The sequence below is a fragment of the Pinus tabuliformis genome, chromosome 8 (genome assembly GCF_031772625.1).
Source record: "Pinus tabuliformis cultivar Carrire ecotype Pingquan chromosome 8, CPIR1, whole genome shotgun sequence".
NCBI lineage: Eukaryota > Viridiplantae > Streptophyta > Pinopsida > Pinales > Pinaceae > Pinus > Pinus tabuliformis.
The window spans coordinates 95,560,517-95,578,206 of record NC_142294.1 but is presented as its reverse complement, the minus strand read 5'-3'; positions in this window follow the sequence as shown (position 1 = coordinate 95,578,206).

The window sequence follows — 17,690 nt, the reverse complement described above, 5'->3', positions numbered from 1 at the left end:
CTTCTGTGGGGTGCAATGAGCGAGAATGGATAAATGTTCGAGAGAGTTTGCTAAGTGGATGCTCATGGAATCTTCTAGAAACTTCTCCTATGACACTTGCCTCTCTGAATTCGCCTAGGGATGAGTAAGAGATTCAAGAAATCTCCAAGTGGAACCAAGAACAACAAGTGGAATGACACTAATCAAAAACCCAGAGATGACTCACACACTTGCATACATCTATAAATGGATCCCTCATCTCAGAGATCTAGAGGCTAGAATTTTGTAATTTGTAACGAAGTGCTGATAGTTTGTATATGAGGAAGAGCATTGTATTGTTGGTTGATCTTTCTTTTCATGAGGTGAAAAGGGCTTTGATGTTGGGAGGATGATGCCGGATCAGACAGCTAGGTTGTAATTCTCCCTTCATATTTAATAAAGTTCTTTGAGTTTTCCTCCATACAATAATCTATTTGTGAATGCCATTGTATGTTCATTGTATTTCTGATTATGCATTGTTTATGATATAATAGATCAAGATGCTTTGATGGTGTCTTTTACTTTTTTTCTACAGGTATTCTCCAAGCAGGATAAGTAGGATAGGATTTGCAAGCTCTGTTGAGGGGGAGAGAGATCAAGCAAAGAGTTAAGTGGAAGATCCAAGTTGGTTCCTTTGCCTCTCTCTTATCTACCATACATAGAGGAAATCACAAATTGCTTTAAACTGTTTGTTTCTAGGATAGTTGCCAATCATAGAGGGCTAGTCGATCGAAAAGACATTAGTTTTCCCAGAAACAAAATGGCAACTCCGCTGGGGAGCGAATAGATGTTTGTTTGCTTTTGTTGTTTGTTTTATAAACTATAGTGGAGCCTAAAGTTAGCCAGATAGCCTTCGAATTGCTCTTGCTCTGCAATTGCATAGTAGATGAATGTTGCTTCAGTCAATCTCTGGTTTAGTTTATGAATTGAACATTTGACTTACAATCATTCTAGATGCCCTTTTGGTAGCTCAGTAACCTCTCAAGATCATACCTCTGTACTTTTCTCTTTATTGTCCATCATAGCTCAGCTTAACTCACTGAAATTAGCTGCAAATTTGAGCCAAACCCCATCTTAGTTGTGCTCCCTAGCCCATCGCACTGTCTGTCACTGTCAACCAGTATGCATTGCACCTCCCAAACCTGAAAAGTGTGATGCATCCCTGTTTCTATGAAGCCTGGGTTCGATGACTGACTGCGCCTATTTCCCTTCTTGAAATTTGTGGTTTTTGTCCTTGTTTTCAGCTCTGTTTAGTTATTTTGCTGCTTATGAACAGTACCTCATTACTGAAGCCTGCTTGTGTTACATAGATCAGCCTCCATTGATTAGCATTATTAAATGTTTTTATGTATTTGTCCATCATTTACAATCCTTTGTTGAAAAATTGCTTAAATCGATCTGTCATTTTGGTACAAAAAGTGTTGTAACTGTCGTTTTCTGTCAAAAAGAGAAGTGTCGTGAAGTCTTCCTTCCCTGGATAGTCGATTGAACTTTTCTTCAAGTATTTGATTTGATTTGTTGATATTTGAAGTGTTGAAAGAATTTTCTATTCGAAATCAAAAAGTGTCGTTTAGTCTTCCTTTCTATTTTGAAAATAAATTGTCAGAATGTCACTTTGAGTAAAATTATTTCAGATCTTTTCTCTACTTAGTTTTCCTTTTTGGAAATTTTCACATTAAGGGGAGTGAAAAACAAATACATGCATTTGCATTTGCATTTAGACTGTGTGCGAAAAATTATTTAGGAAAGTGCATTTAGTGTGTGCTCTTTGCTCTTTGTTTGAAAGAATCGATATCTTCTTTCTTTAGTAGCTAGGATTTTCATTGCTCTTTTATCATTGTAGATTGAATTTTAGGAATTTTTAAATCTACATCACGTGGTGAACCTTTGAAAGGAAAACTTTTGAACAAGATCAACTCTAAAATAAATTTCATTGAACCTAAAAACACTTTGGAACCTAACACAACACATTCTAGAGATCTAGGCTAGAGATGTGTTCCGGCGTCGTAGAAACTAGTAACTATGGTTTTCATCGAAGTTTGGGTGATTCCTCCTCTTTGATACGATAAATGCTAGCACGGACTTGTGCTCCCCGTACCGTCGAGTATATATTGGGAGACCACAATAGGCTTATATCCTTTATCCATAGGAAGTCGTGTCTGTTGCCCTATCGATCGCAATGCACTGAACACAGCATTCAGGAAGATTGGCTGTCGTTCATAAGTCCTTGGTAATTTCTCTTTAATTTATCACCAAGGTGTATATTGAAATTTTGCAATTGGTTTGGTAATCCCTCTATCCAAATTTCCGGAGTAGTCACTTTCGTTCCTTTTCGACTCCTTAAAAGAAAAGGTCCATCTGAGCACTTGTCACTTCAGGCTCATTAAAATTCGATGGGGACTAGAGTCATCTTTAGATTTTTCTCGACTCTCAAAAATTGAAAAGGCAAAGTTGTGTCAAAGCATCATTAAAATTTATTAATTTGGAATAACATCCCTATTCCTTCATTGATCTTAGGTTGAGATAATGGAATCCACCAATCAAGGAATCCCTTTCTAGGGAAATCGTAGCCCATTTTCTTGGGGAAATATTGGTGCTCTGTATATGGCCACATTGTCCCTTCTGAGAATTACAATTGGCCTGCCAGTATGGCTATTCTCAACCTATGTCATTCAAAATACCGTAATTCCTCAGCAATCGAATCAGCAACCAATTTATACTGAAGTTAACCCTTCACCTTCTTCTTCATTTGTTTCTCCCTCCCCTTCTTCCTCTTTGCTTGGTGAAAATAGTGATGCTAGTAACCAAGTGGCTGAGAAGAACAAGAAAGGGAAGGAGAAGAAGAAGAAGAAGCCAATTCAGTAAGGGAGAAACCATGCAACTTCTGGTAGAAATCCATTCACTAAACTTTCCAAACCCAGAGATCCATGCATAATTTGTAGAGGAGTCCATTTTCATCGAGAATTTCCATGCATTCCTTGGATCTTGAGAGAATGGTCCCCCCGTTCACACCAACCGGTGTCATCAACCTCTGGTGATCATGTTGACAGCACACCATCAACTAGTAATAGTGGACAGAAAGGAAAGGTCAACATTCCATGTAAGTTATGTGAAGGGGACCATACCCTTCCCTGTTGTCCTTTTCTGGATGAAGCCAAAGGAGTCTTGCATAACCATCCTGATTCACTGAAGCGACTTCCATCTGAATACGGGAAGTTGTCCCCAAGTACTTTACTAGTTGAAAATCCAACTGACATAACTCAATCATCGGTCGAAACACCTATTTTTGAAAGTGAATCTTTTGAGTCTATACCAGACCAAATTCAATAGGTCGAAATGGAAATCAACCTAGTTTTACCTTCAGAATATCATATCCTTCCCAAAGAGAGTGAGAACGATACCATTCAAATTCTTTTTGTGACTTTAGAGTCCGATGAACTTGGGGGTAATCTACCTGTTCCTTCACAACAGGAAGGGAATCCCCCAGTTCCCACTACTTAAGGGGTTAATTCAACTGTTTATTTGGTACCCCCTCCAAGCAGTTTAGTCACTTCCTTCGATTAGAATCGACTAGCAAGATCCTGCCTTCCTTCTAATGTACCATTCTGAATCATAGTACAAGTTTACAAAATGATCGTGTCTGGCACTATCGTAGTTGAAGGGGCATCAGTGAGTATCCTTTCCTAAACTTCTTGGGAAGTGCATGGTTTGCCATCGCTTATGCCTGTTACACATAATTTATCAGGCTTTGAAAAAGGAACCAGCTGACCATTAGGGATCCTTCCTAAGTTACCAATTACTTTGGGAAAGAAAACGGTTCATTTGAACGTGATGGTAGTCCAAGGGCCGTTAGATTACAATCTACTCCTTGGACATGACTATGTTTATAACATGGAGGCTATTGTTTCAACACTCTTTCGAGTGATGTGTTTCCCACATGAAGACAAATATTGTCACTATTGACCAGCTTTCATTTCCTGGCTCAAACATAGCTCCAAGTCGATCATCATCCCTAAATGGTCCTTGTACATTAGTAGTGTCTCTCGAACCTTCATTCCATCCACCTAATTACCACGAGTAGTCTGGTGAATGTAACGAAGATTAGTGGGCATGCACCCTTGTCTATTTTGTGACAAACCCAACTGAAAAGATAAGTTTCCTTGTAGGTTATGTGATTGGAAGTGTCATCCCACACCATTCACCTTTGTCCACTATGTGGATGAAGCCATGGAAGTGTTTTGTTACTGTGTTTTCCAAGGAAGTGTTTTGTCTAACCGCTGACAAAAACCATCCTGCTTAACCACAATGATTTCCATATGGTTACTAAGAGACTTTCCTTTTCATCATGTTGGGGGCATGCAATTTTTTTTTCAATTTCATTTTCTAGCCTTTTAGCTTTTTAGCTTTTTAACTTCTTAGGTTAGATGATTGGTCCAACACACCATTCACCTTTGTTTTCTCTGTGGATGAAGCAAAGGAAATGTTTTGTCTAACCGCTGATGAAACTATCCTACCTAACCTCAGTAGTTCCTTATCTTTTTAGTTTTTCTAGATTTTTAGTTTTGTCGTTTCTAGCTTACATAAAAATAAAAAGTAAAAAAAAAAAAAAACCAAGCATATGTTGTTGCATGGTTCAAGCTCGTTAAAAAATAATCCTACCACCCGAGCATATGTGATCGCATGGTTCAAGCTCGTTAAAAAATAAACCTACCACTGAGCATAGTTCTCCCACACGTAAAGATCGTTAAAAAATGAACCCGCCTTCGGTAAATAACCCTTGTGATTGCCATGCTATCAGCCTTTTGAGCCTTGGTTGTGTTCTTGCCATCACCTCCATCCTTTTGGTTGATCATACACTTCCACTTGATTATTTTCCTTTTTCAAGGAAAAGCTGTGACGAGTGGTCCTATTAGCCAACCTCTTCACATCACCATGTTTTGAGAAGTTCCAAGCTCACCAGGAACTAGTTTTCTACCCTAAACACCTCTCGTTCCTAAAAAATAAGTCTCCTTTAAACTCTTTTCAGACTCATTAAATATGAAAATATTGTTGAGCTATTGGCCTTTCCAGCTCATTAAAGTAATGGGAAGTGCCATCCCTCCTGTATATTTTAATCTTTTTCGGACTTGAGGGATTATCTCACGAAAAAGTTCGAGCGCTTGTCTTTTCAGCTCGCTAAAGTGATCGAAAAGTCATCCCTTTTGTATTATTTTATCCTTTTTTAGACTTAAGGGTTTATGCTACGAAAAATAACTGCTGGAGTTTTCTTTTCATCCCTTTTCAAACTCTCTAAACATTAAAAGTACCGAGTTATCCTTGTCATTAAACTCATTAAAACAATAGCGACAAACTTGTCCACCTAGACAAGAACGGGTTTCACTGTCGCTAGGCTCGCTAAAACATAGCGACGGGTTTGCTCGAAGGGAAAATTATAGAACAAGCATATGTTATCCTCCTCAAGCTTGACAAAAATAAAGAGGTACTAGTCAGCAATTACTGGGGAAAAAGGAAGAAAACATGAAGAATTTTATGGTAGCGGGTCGCTCTTGAACATGACACTTTCACTCCATCACCATGATTGAGTCAAGTTGGGTTATTCCGTTCACCGGTCATTTCACCATTGGTCCACCACACCATCCCTCTCTTGGGCTTAACGCTACCAATCCATCTTAGTGTCGCCGATATGTTCAAGAGAAGTCATCAAGTTGAGAATTTTCCATCCAATTAATGCCTCATCCAGTACAATACCTTCACCCTACATTTTTCATGACCGTCATTCCTGAACCTTGCGTCATCAAACCGTTTTCACCTCCAGAAAATCATTTGCATCATTTCAAGTCATAGATGTGGGATACATTAAGGCCCTCCTATGATGGGTCACTTCTTGTCGACATCAGCTCATTATCCATGAAGCTGACTTAGAAACAACCCTTTCAGTACTTTGAAGCTTGCATGCCTCAATGGCAAGCTTCTCACTTCCGGCGACAGGTTGACATCAATGGCCTTAAACCGAAGATTTTGCATGGTGTTCGACATCAGATCATATATTCACACCACGTGAATTGTACTGTAGTAACTTGAGGGCCATTATCATTATCAATGATTCCTGTCGCGTCTGTTAACAGCTTACATTATTGGCTGGTAAGCAGGCGATGTCTTTCCATGTTCGACTTCAGGACATCTTTTCACATGGATCAACTTGTACATCGGGCAAAGATTGAATTAGTTTGAAGACCTCAGATCTAGTTTCATCCATCCGAGCTGCGATATATTCCATAATATAAAGATAGCAAATGCACATAGAAGTTTCACAGATGGTCATCCAAGTCAGGGATGATGACTCTACATATAAAGAATCACCAGTCTGCAACTGTAGGCGATTATCTGTTCTATGTACATGAAAATGAATTTATAAAGTTGAGCATGGGAATGCCTGCCTCAGCTAGATCATGCAAAAATTATATTATGATGATGTAATGTATCGTATCTTATACAGGTCACCTTGCAGTTCGAAAACCTCAGATCCTTATGATAAAGCAAATCACCCGACATCAAAGATTTATGACTTCATGCTTTAGGGGGCAACTGTTATAGACATATTTGGGCACTTCAACCCAGAACTTATATGTCAATAAACTAGGGATCTTCAACCCCTAAAAGTGTTTTTTCATACCCTAAAGGATCATGGTAAACTGATTACATCATTCCCCAAAAGTTCCACTTGAAAAACCATCCAAACTAGCCAAAACTGGACCATACTAACTGCTCCACTGTCAGGGTGTGATGCATATTGACTCCTACACTAGCCAGGTGTGATGCATACTGAAGAGGCCTTCTGTGGGGTGCGATGAGTGAGAATGGACAAATGTCTGAGACAGTTTGCTAAGTGGATGCTCGTGGAATCTTCTAGAAACTTCTCCTATGACACTTGCCTCTCTGAGTTTGCCGAGGGATGAGTAAGACATCCAAGAAATCTCCAAGTGGAACCAAGAACAACAAGTGGAATGACACTAATCAAAAACCCAGAGATGACTCACACCCTTGCATACATCTATAAATGGATCCCTCATCTGAGAGATCTAGAGGCTAGAATTTTGTAATTTGTAAGGAAGTGCTGATAGTTTGTATCTGAGGAAGAGCATTGTATTGTTGGTTGATCCTGATTTTCATGAGTTGAAAAGGGCTTTGATGCTAGGAGGACGATGCTCAATTAGACAGCTGGGTTGTAATTCTCCCTTCATATTTAATAAAGTTCTTTGAGTTTTCCTCCATACAATCGTGTAATTGTGAATGTTGTTATTTGTGAATGCCATTTTATGTTCATTGTATTTCTGATTCTGCATTGTTTAAGATATAGTAGATCAAGATGCTTTGATGGTGTTCTATTACTTTGTTTCTACAAGTATTCACTAAGCGGGATAAGTAAGAGAGGAGTTGCAAGCTCTGTCGAGGGGGAGAGAGATCAAACAAGGAGTTAAGCGGAAGATCCAGGTTGGTTCCTTTGCCTCTCTCTTATCTATCATACATAGAGGAAATCGTAAATTGCTTTAAACTATTTGTTTGTAGGATAGCTACTAATCCTAGAGGGCTAGTTGATCAAAAAGACACTAGTTTTCCCAGACACTCCTCTGATGTTTTCTTCTTTACTCCTCTTATATCACTATTTCTCTTTGTTCTTTCGATAACAGTTACCCTTGGGCATATGCAATAACCTGCTTCCTCGATGGCTTCTAACGAACTCTTCCTCTTATTCGTTGGCTTCACAATGGCTTCTCCTCTTTACTCTTTCTCTTTCTCTTCCGAAGGCTTTTGATATCTTTTCCTCCTCAGTTCCACTATTTCTATTATGTTTGTATTCAATCCTTGGATCCTCCATGAGCCGTATTATGATCAATGGGCATAAATGGGAAATCACACATTTCAAAAGAATTTTCCATCACAAACACTACCATATTGACATCAATGAAAACCTAGATTAACACTACCTCAAAATCAAAAGTAGCAGCAATAGATAAAAGTAATCTAATAGAAGCTACCTTGGGAACAGGAGAAAAAATATCACCAAAATCAATTCTCGGCACCTGGGAATAACCTTTTGCTACCAACTAAGCTTTGTATTTCTCCACCTTTCCTTATACATTTGTCTTATTCCTTAACACCCTTTTGCTGCCAATGGGTTTCCTTCCAGCCGACAACTCCACCAGATCACAAGCCTCATTTTTGTGCAAAGATGTCATTTCATCAACCATGACCTCTTTCCAGAGTTTTGCACCCTCTGAATCTACTGCTTCCTTCATAGTTTTGGGATCATGTTTAGTAATAGATAAAGCAAAACTTGAATAGAAAGTAGATGGACTATACCTTTCTTGCTTCCTTCCTTCTCGAACTGATCTTCTCACAACTGGAGTTTATGGCTCTTCATCTTCTGATTCCTCTTCTGTTGTAGAGTCTGATTCTTCCTCCTTTAGCTCAAACTATATCTTCTCAGGTTCCTTTGATGGGACTTCATGTTTAATAAAAATTTTCACCTCTCTAAACACCACATCTCAGTTGTACACAACCTTCCTTGTTACTCAATTCCAAAGCTTATAACCCTTTAAACTATCCTTATACCCAATAAATATGCACTTTTCAGATTTACTATCCAACTTTGTTCTTTTCTCCTTTGGAACATGTACATATGCATCACATCCAAATACCTTCAGATGTGAAAGAGAAGGTTTCTGACCAGTCCATACCTCTTATGGAGTCTTATCCTCCAACGCTGATGAAGGTGATCTGTTGACCAGGTAACATGCTGTCTCCACCGCCTCTGCCTAGAATTCATGTCCTAACCCATCTAGTCATGGAAAGAATATAACACAAACCAACATAATTACCATGTCTAACTGTTCATTAACACATTTACTTCCCACACTTGGTGCTTTATTCGCGCATCACAACTTTTAAAAGATATAATATAGTGTTTCATGTTTATAATGCGAAATGTGATTTCGAATATCGCAATATCACATTTCACAAATCGTTAAAGGATGACACAATGGCATGGCTAATTTATTTGTGACTTCTGCAAAGTGTGATTATGAATTCTCAAGGCGTTTCAATTAGAATATTGCAGTGGGAGGTTTGATCGCATATCACAATTCAGGATTTACTTGAATGTATTTACATGAAAAAATGTGAAATGCAATTTGCAATAAGGATCCTAAACTTGGGTTTTTTTCTAAGAATTTTCAAGGAAATTTCTTAGAGTTAGGATTTATTTTTCAAAGAGTAAAAATTTAGAAGGGTCCCCATATATATGTCTAATATTAGTTATTACTATATATAAATGGGGGGTTTGTTACATAGCACAACAATTGGCGATTCACTTGGGAGAGTTAGTTATCTCTGATGGTTTTCTGAAATTTCTAGAACTTTCAAAATTAGAAGAGTTATAGGAATAATAATTACAAGAGTTATAAACTAAACAACATTTCTCTAAAATCATAATCACTTACTAAACCTATTTATTCAACTACTTTTCTCTTGTAGTGATAAAAATATAAATGTTTGCATCAGTCAGTATTAAGATTTAAAGAGATATAACATGTGTCTTCCATATATATTAGTTTTTATTGTTTACTCATTTATCCCAGATAGCGCCTCTGCTACCAGTAGGAGTTTATAGCCTCGATAGGGTTATCTTTTAACCAACAATGATTCATTGTCCCATCTGAAGAAATTTTCAAAATTCAAAATGAAATTCACTTGCTTTCAATCTCATTTGGATCTTGTCCTTTTTATTTTTCATATAATCTTTCTTTTTAGGTTCCTTAAAAGATAATGCCTAGGCTTGGTAACCTAATAATGACAATGTCATTCACTGGTTGTAAATAAAATAAATAAGCTGGCTCTTGATAAGACCCCTTGTCCTTTGATTGGTTAGATCATTGGATATTACCCTGTTTTGGTATGCAGTTTTGGTAATATCAGTTTAATTATTCCACTATGATCATGGTAAGCAAGCTTGTAATGAGACTTATTATCTTCTAAGATTTGTATATTTTAGAATTACACTTAGAAAAAGGAAAATTTTATCAGATGCAGTGAATGATTGGCCCTTTTTAAGAGTTTTGGATGATAATGATAGAGTTTTGAGATACTTATCTGTAGAAAGTCCTTACTAGGTTAAAGATTCTTTTCTTGACTGATAACAAAACATCTATACTTTAAAAAGATAAGAGATTGTTCATAAAATAAATGCTTTAGAAAGGTCAAGTTTTTCCAAAGAAATCAGGTTTATTTTGATACTCAAATGTCCTAATTATTTCTTTAACTTTTCCTACTTATAGAAGCAAAAAATTGAAATTTTATCAAGGATTTTATTTTGAGAAGCCAAAAGTAAATACTACTTAACCTTTATTTTTCTAAGAATCTTAAAGGCAATATGGTACAAAATTAGAAGAGGTTATCTTCTAGGAAAAGTATTTTTTTCAGAATTTTCCCATTAACGAGAAGGGAATCCATCCTACCTGACAAGTCTTGTAAAATAAATGTTGATTAACCAATTTTCTCAATGATTTGGAAAGGGCCAAGCCATAGTATTTGGAATTTGGTATGTTTACCCTTTTCCTCGTGTACTTTGTCCCATTTCAAATCCAGATCACCAACTTCAAAAGTATTATGACTGGAATAGGTTGTATCAAAAGAGGCTTTGACTAATTGCTGATGATGGAAGTGGGTTGCTTTAGCCTTCTCTATTTCTTCTTCAAGCTTAAGAATTTGGAATTGTCTTGCTTGAAGAGAAGAGGAAGGGTTTTCATCACTAAATTGCACTAGGGAGATAGATGGGATTGCTATGTTTGTTGGGAGAAAAACTTCTTTTCCATAAACTAAAGCAAAAGGAGAAGAACCGATGGATGCCTTCTGTGTAATTCTGTCTGCCCAAAGAGAAAATGTCAATGCTTTGTGCCAATTCCTATGATTTTGGTCTATAGACCTCTTGATGATTTTGATAAGGCTTTTGCTTGTTCATTTTGCTAATCCATTACCTTGTGGATAATAGTTGGCTGAATACTTTAATTTGAAACCTCGCTTTAAAGAAAATTCTACCATTGTATTTCCAGAGAAATAAGATGCATTGTCAAACATTAAAGTTGTGGGTAAGCCAAACCTGGTAATTATGTACTGATCAATGAAATCTGTAATATTTTTTGTATTAGCTATCTTTAGTGGGATAGATTCTACCCATTTTTTGAAATAATCAATAGCTGTAAGGATGTATTTGTGCTGCTTGGAAGAGTTAGGAACAATCTCACCAATTATATCTAATCCCCATTGTTCAAATGGTTGTTGGATATTGACTGGTTGCAAAGGGAACACTGGTTTCTTTTCTCTTCCGGCTGCAGTTTGACAAGTTTTGCATTTTCTTGCATATTCATGTGCATCCTTGAATATTGTTGGCCAATAATAACTTGCATGCAGGATTTTGTGAGCTGTGGTGTTTCCTCCGAAATGACCTCCAGCTGGTCCATCATGTAATTCTTGCATGACCTTTTCAACTTTAGGTTTTTCTAGGCATCTTAATAATATCGAATCATAGTTTTTTCTAAACAATACATCATCAATTAATTCATACTTATTTTATTTTAACCTTAAAGCACACTTTGTTTTATAATTGAGATGCATAGGAGAATATCCATTCTTTAAATAAAACTTCAAATCACCATACTGTGATTGTGCATTATTGAGGCTTACCTCTGATATTTGCACTTCATTACCTTGGTCTTCTTTTACTGATAAGTGGGAAGCTCTATTTAGCATCCTGCAAAATCCTTGGCCCCTAACAATTTTAGCTAGCCAAATTTCTACATCATACTCTTGAAGCATAGTAACCCAATTGGCTATTTTCTCTCCTACTTCAATTTGAATCAATAATTTCCTTACTATAGGGTAAGGTACTACTATCTTTGTATGGGTTTTGATAAGAAAAGGTCTGAAATGTTTCAATGTTTTAAAAACAACAAAATCTTGTTTCTCAATAGTTTAATAGCTTAATTCAACACCTTGCAAGTTGGAACTGAAAAAAGAGATGGGTGCCTCTATATTTTGATCATTCTGTTGTGTTAAAACTGCTACATATTATGTATCAGAGGAAAAAGTGTATAACACAAAATGTTTGAGAAATTTAGGAGTTGTTAAAGAAGAAGAATTCATAATGGATTTTTTGATCAACTCAAATGATTCTCTTTTATCTTTACCCCATTTGAAAACTATGTTCTTTCTTATCATTGCTTGAAGGGGTCGGACAATCTGTGAAAAATCTAGAACAAATCATTTTACAAAATTAATTTGGCCTAGGAATGATTGCATGGTCTTTTTATTATGTGGGAGAGGAATCTTTTCAATTTCTTGGACTCTATCACGATCAATATAAATCCCTTTCTTGGACACTATAAATCCAAGGAGTTTTCCTCCTGGTAAAGAAAAATATGATTTTTTTGGATTTAATGAAATGCCATATTTCTTGCATCTTTCAAAAATGTGTTTTAGGTCATTTAAATGATTGTTTTTATCCTTAGAATAGACTGTAATATCATCTAGGTAAATAACAATTGATTTATTAATCAGACCTTTGAAAGCAATATCCATAGCATGTTGAAATGCACCACCTACATTAGTGAGTCCGAAAGGCATCTTTTGATAAGCATATGTCACCCACTTGGTCTTGAATGTTGTCTTCAATCTATCATCTGGTTGTACAAAAATTTGATTGTATCCTGAAAATCCGTCTAGAAAAGCAATTAATTCAGAACATGCAATTGATTACAATATTTTCTCCATGGTAGGCAAAGGAAAGTTATCCTTTTCACAAGCTCTATTCAGGTTTCTAAAATCAATACAAATCCTAATATCACCATTCTTTTTCCTCACAGGGACCATATTTGATACCCTCTTTGAGTGTCTAACAAGGAAGATTATTTTGTCTTTTAGAAGCTTGTTCAATTCGGATTTGATTTGACTTTCAAGGTTTGGGTGAATTTTCCTAAGTTTCTGTTGAACCGGCTTTTCATTCGAAGTCATTGGTATGGTATGTTGAATTACAGAGGTATCATAGGTCTTGACATCTGCGTAATCCCAGGCAAAGACACCTTTATATGTTTTCAACAACTTAATGAATGATATTCTTTCTTCAGATGACAAACCAAGACCTAGGTTGACATTTTGAGGTTTTTCAGTTGAACCTAGGTTTACTACAAATCTTAGAGAAGAAACCTAAGTTTTGGAGTTAATTTCTTAAATCTGTCATTTAAATCATAGAGATCTTCCATATTAACTACAAACTATGGGATCTGGTTTTGATGTTGTTTATGGTTGATTTGCAAGTCATGCTCATGTTCATCTATGATTTGTTCCTCATAAGATGCTTCTGATGTAAGGAAATTGATTATATTAGCATCATTATTAAACACTCTCCAATTTGTTACATTATCAGGAACGAATGGCCTAAAATCTAATTCTATTGAAAATCTATCTGGACTAAATTCTTCCAAAGGTATAAGCTTCGATGCCACATTAGCAAGTAAATCAGCACTTGCATTTTGCAATCTGGGGAATGAAGAAATGTTAAAAGCAGTGAAATGAGAAGTAATATTCTCGGCTAGAGATTGATAATGTTTAAGGTACCCAGACACACAATGAATTGTGTTTCTTACCTATTTAATGACTATTTTAGAATCTCCATATACTTGCAAATACTTGACGTTAAGGCCAATGGATTTATACAACCCTTGAATCAATGCTTCATATTCCACAATATTGTCAATTCATTGAAATTCAAGTTTGTAGGCTAACATGGTTTTCTCTCCTTGCGGGTTGATTAAAATACATACAACAACTACACCATCTTCAGATTTGGAACCATTAAAATAGAGAGTCCAAAACAATGAATTATCTAAAATTTTATCAACTACATGTACACACTTGGAAGCATCTGTTTGTAAAAAAATTTCTATTTGGGACATTACAACATTATCTGGAAAAGGATATATTTGGGCATTAAAAGACCCCAAAAATGACTTGGTTGAGTAATTTCCAATGATATTATTGGTGAAAGAAACAACTTCATTGCTTCCCTCGAGATTAGTGACTATGTATTTCATGAACTTCTCTCGGTCTACTCTGATTTGGTTTGGTTTACCATTGTGTGGCAACCACATGTGAGACTAATTAGTTGCGAAGTATCCGTGTAACTTTTCGGACCAATCCCTACTTAGAATTGAACCATACAATTAAGGGATATCAGCCACTAGAATATTGATTATCTGCAAAACTTTTGGATTAGAGGAAAGCCTAATTGAAACATGTTATTTCTCTAAGAACCTCTACTTTCATCCTGCCCAATTGAACTATGTGTACTACATATTTTTGAGGCGTAATGTTCAATTTAGTACACACGGTCCTTGGCATAATATTTGAAGAGGCTTCTAAATCAACAAGGCAATTACGGACATTTCTGTTGAAAATATCATAAGGAAGGAGGAATGGAGGTGTATGAGAAATAGACCTATCGCCTATTAGAACTATATCTGTGGGATTTACTTTACTTTAAGATGAGGGAGGTTTTCCTATATCGTAGGCAGCTTGAGTAACTACAGCAGATGGTAGAGGGGATACAGGAACTGCTTTTAACTCTCTTAATAGAATTTTCTGCTGTTGTTTGATTTTAGTCAACTCATGTAATGAAATATTTGCTCTAGTCTTTTTCATATCTTTGACTATGTTATATTCCACTATATCTAATATTACCAACGTTTTGGAAGCATTTGGAGGATTTAGCGGAATAGGATCAGTTTGACTAGTCTTAGACTTCTTACTTACTGTTTTCTCCTTTACAGGAGTAGCAGTTTTTTGTTTTTGATTTGTTATAGACATATCAAGAGAGTTTTTACTTCTTGGAGTTACTGGCATAGCTTGTGCTTCCTCTTAAGTTGGTAGAATGAAATCCCACATTCCATTTAATTCAACTTCTTCTTCCATTTCAGCTTCCTCTTGGGTTAGTGAGTCTTCTTCTGCTTCTCGATATGATTCGGCATTTGAAATAATATTCGATGGTTTTGATGGAGAAGAAGGGTTTCTTTTAAATGAGCGAAAAATTTTCTTGGGAGAAGAAGACTCTGTGACCTACTTCTTGATTTCAACCATTTCATTGGGCATGGTCTTTAACATTTTCTAAAGGCCTTCAAGATCAAAAGGATCCTTTGGAGCTTTATTTTTTGAATCATCTTTTAATGTTACCTTTTTTAACTTTCATTCATCTACCTATGACCTCTTTTCTAAAGAAATAATTCTTCTTTCTATAGATAGAGCTTCCTTCATGTTTTCTACAAGGGTAGCCTTATTGGCCCTATCTACAAAAATCGTGATATTAGAAGGAAGGGAGGATATATACCATTCTATTTTTACGTCGACTATAGGTTTTGAGGCAGCTAGGATTTTTTCCAGTAACTTGTTAAATATGGAGTTGAAATCTTTGATCCTTTCATTTGAATTTGCTTTTAAGTTAGAAAGATCATTGATTAAGGATGCTATGGTCCTATCATCACCAAATTTTGCAAGAAATACTTCTTGAAATGTGTCCCAGTCCCTTATTGAGCTTGCTAGAAGGGAAAAATACCAAGATCCAACAAATCCTTGGAAGGTATAAGGAAACAGTCTGATTACAACATCTTCATGTACAACTCTGTTAAGATCCATGACTATCATATTGTTATAAATATTTTCTTCAGTATGAATACCATCATCAGAATTTTACTTAGGTAACCATTTTTATGGGTTTGCTAGGAGAGCATTTGGATTAGCAACTAGAAAAGCACCAAGATTTGTCCAAGGTTGAGCGGGTTGATTAGCCATAATTTGAGTCGGAGACTGCGAAGATAGGAAGGTTGGTCTAGAAGTAGGTATATATGGAGAAGAACTTACTACTGGGTTAGTAATACTAGTAGCAATACTAGTTAGAGAACTGGATTGTTGAGAAGAAGTGGATTGAGTAGAAGTGAATGGAGAAGTGAATGGATGGAACGGTGATGTGATCTTGCTGGTATCCATTTCAGATCTTGACGTAATAACTTTCCTACATCATGGAGCTATGGGATACTCAAAAGGGGTTACTCCAAGCCTTTCACTTTGCAATCTAGTTGTTGGCTTATATGGGCCTGACCCAGGTTCAGAAGAATTATTTAGCTAAGAAAATCCCACAGCTACTGGCCCTTTCGGCAACAGTTCGTGGAGCGCGGACTGAGCTCTCACCCAAGGTAGCAAGGGAGGGTGCTGGAACCAGGTTTCCCCACCCTTGGGGTGTCTATATGTGATCTGGAGGGTTCGCGCAACCTCTCGTAGCGTCGCACTGGGCTGTTTCGCGCAGATCTAAACCCAGAACACTTCCTTGCTAGTTATTAGTGTGCTGTTTACAGATCTACTTTATATGATGAAGTATTGCTTAGAAATGTATTTAAGCAAACATTTATTAGCTTTACTCAGTTCTCATACTTATATTAAATATAGATTCAGATGTATTCATAATGTTAGCATATAAAAAGTAATATCAATCATTCAAAAAGCTAGATTCGCGATAGTTCAGATTAACATAGAATTATATCAAAACAACTTATCTTTATTTCCTTTCTTTAATACATCCAAATCTTCCCTATGCACTCAGCTACAGGGGTCCAGGCACACAGCTGCGGACTCTTCCAGGCCTCTGCACACACAGCTACAAAGCCTCTACCCACTACCCACACTCTCGACTCGGACTTACAGACGCTTACCAATTGCTCTTCTCAAAAACCCATTACATCAAGATCATCACCAAAACTTAGCTACCTCTACCCATAGAGCCTCGCTCTATTTATACCTTTCCATGGACCGTGATCCATGGGTGGGCTGACTCAACTTACATTTCTTTACATTATTTTCGGGCGGACTACCCTTTTACTTTGACCTATTACACATCACGCTCTGCGCTTCTCACAGAATCTTTACCCAAAATTGTGGGCTTCGTGCCCCATGACCGCTACGTAGGGCCTCCGCTACCCAATAGTCCCCCAACATAATCATCGTGACTCATCCTGGGTCACTCATTGGTGCGGCGAGACATGCTGCCGTGGCTTCACAGTTCACCTGCCTAGGAGTGACACTCATTACTTTATTGCTTCTTCGTTGTCTCCTGTGACACTTTGTTCGTCTCCTGCTACGTTGTTGCGACCCATCCTTGCGAACGATAATGTTTATTCTTATCTGCTCAGTCAAAACAGAACACCCTGTGCTAGGATTTTAGCTCTAGTGGGCGAGCCCCATCTGGGACCTCCTTGTATCGTTGCAACCAATTTCGACCTTTGTATCTTCTCGTCGTACTGTTTGATGCAGCTTATGTTGCAATTTGTCAAGCCCTGTGCTGATGTCCGTGAGATCCCAATCCTCAATGTCTTTCAAAGGCGACTTAGGAACTTTGTGTTTATCCATGGTATTTGTTCATCCATCCTTTCTCCTCTCTGTTGTGCTTGGATGATCTGCCCCTGAGTGAGGTGATGGCTTCCAGACCAATTCTGCTTCGTGTCTTCCTGTTTCCGGTACATCCCCTACTGTGGGTGTTGTCTTCTATGGAACACCCACAACTTTCAACACCATACGCA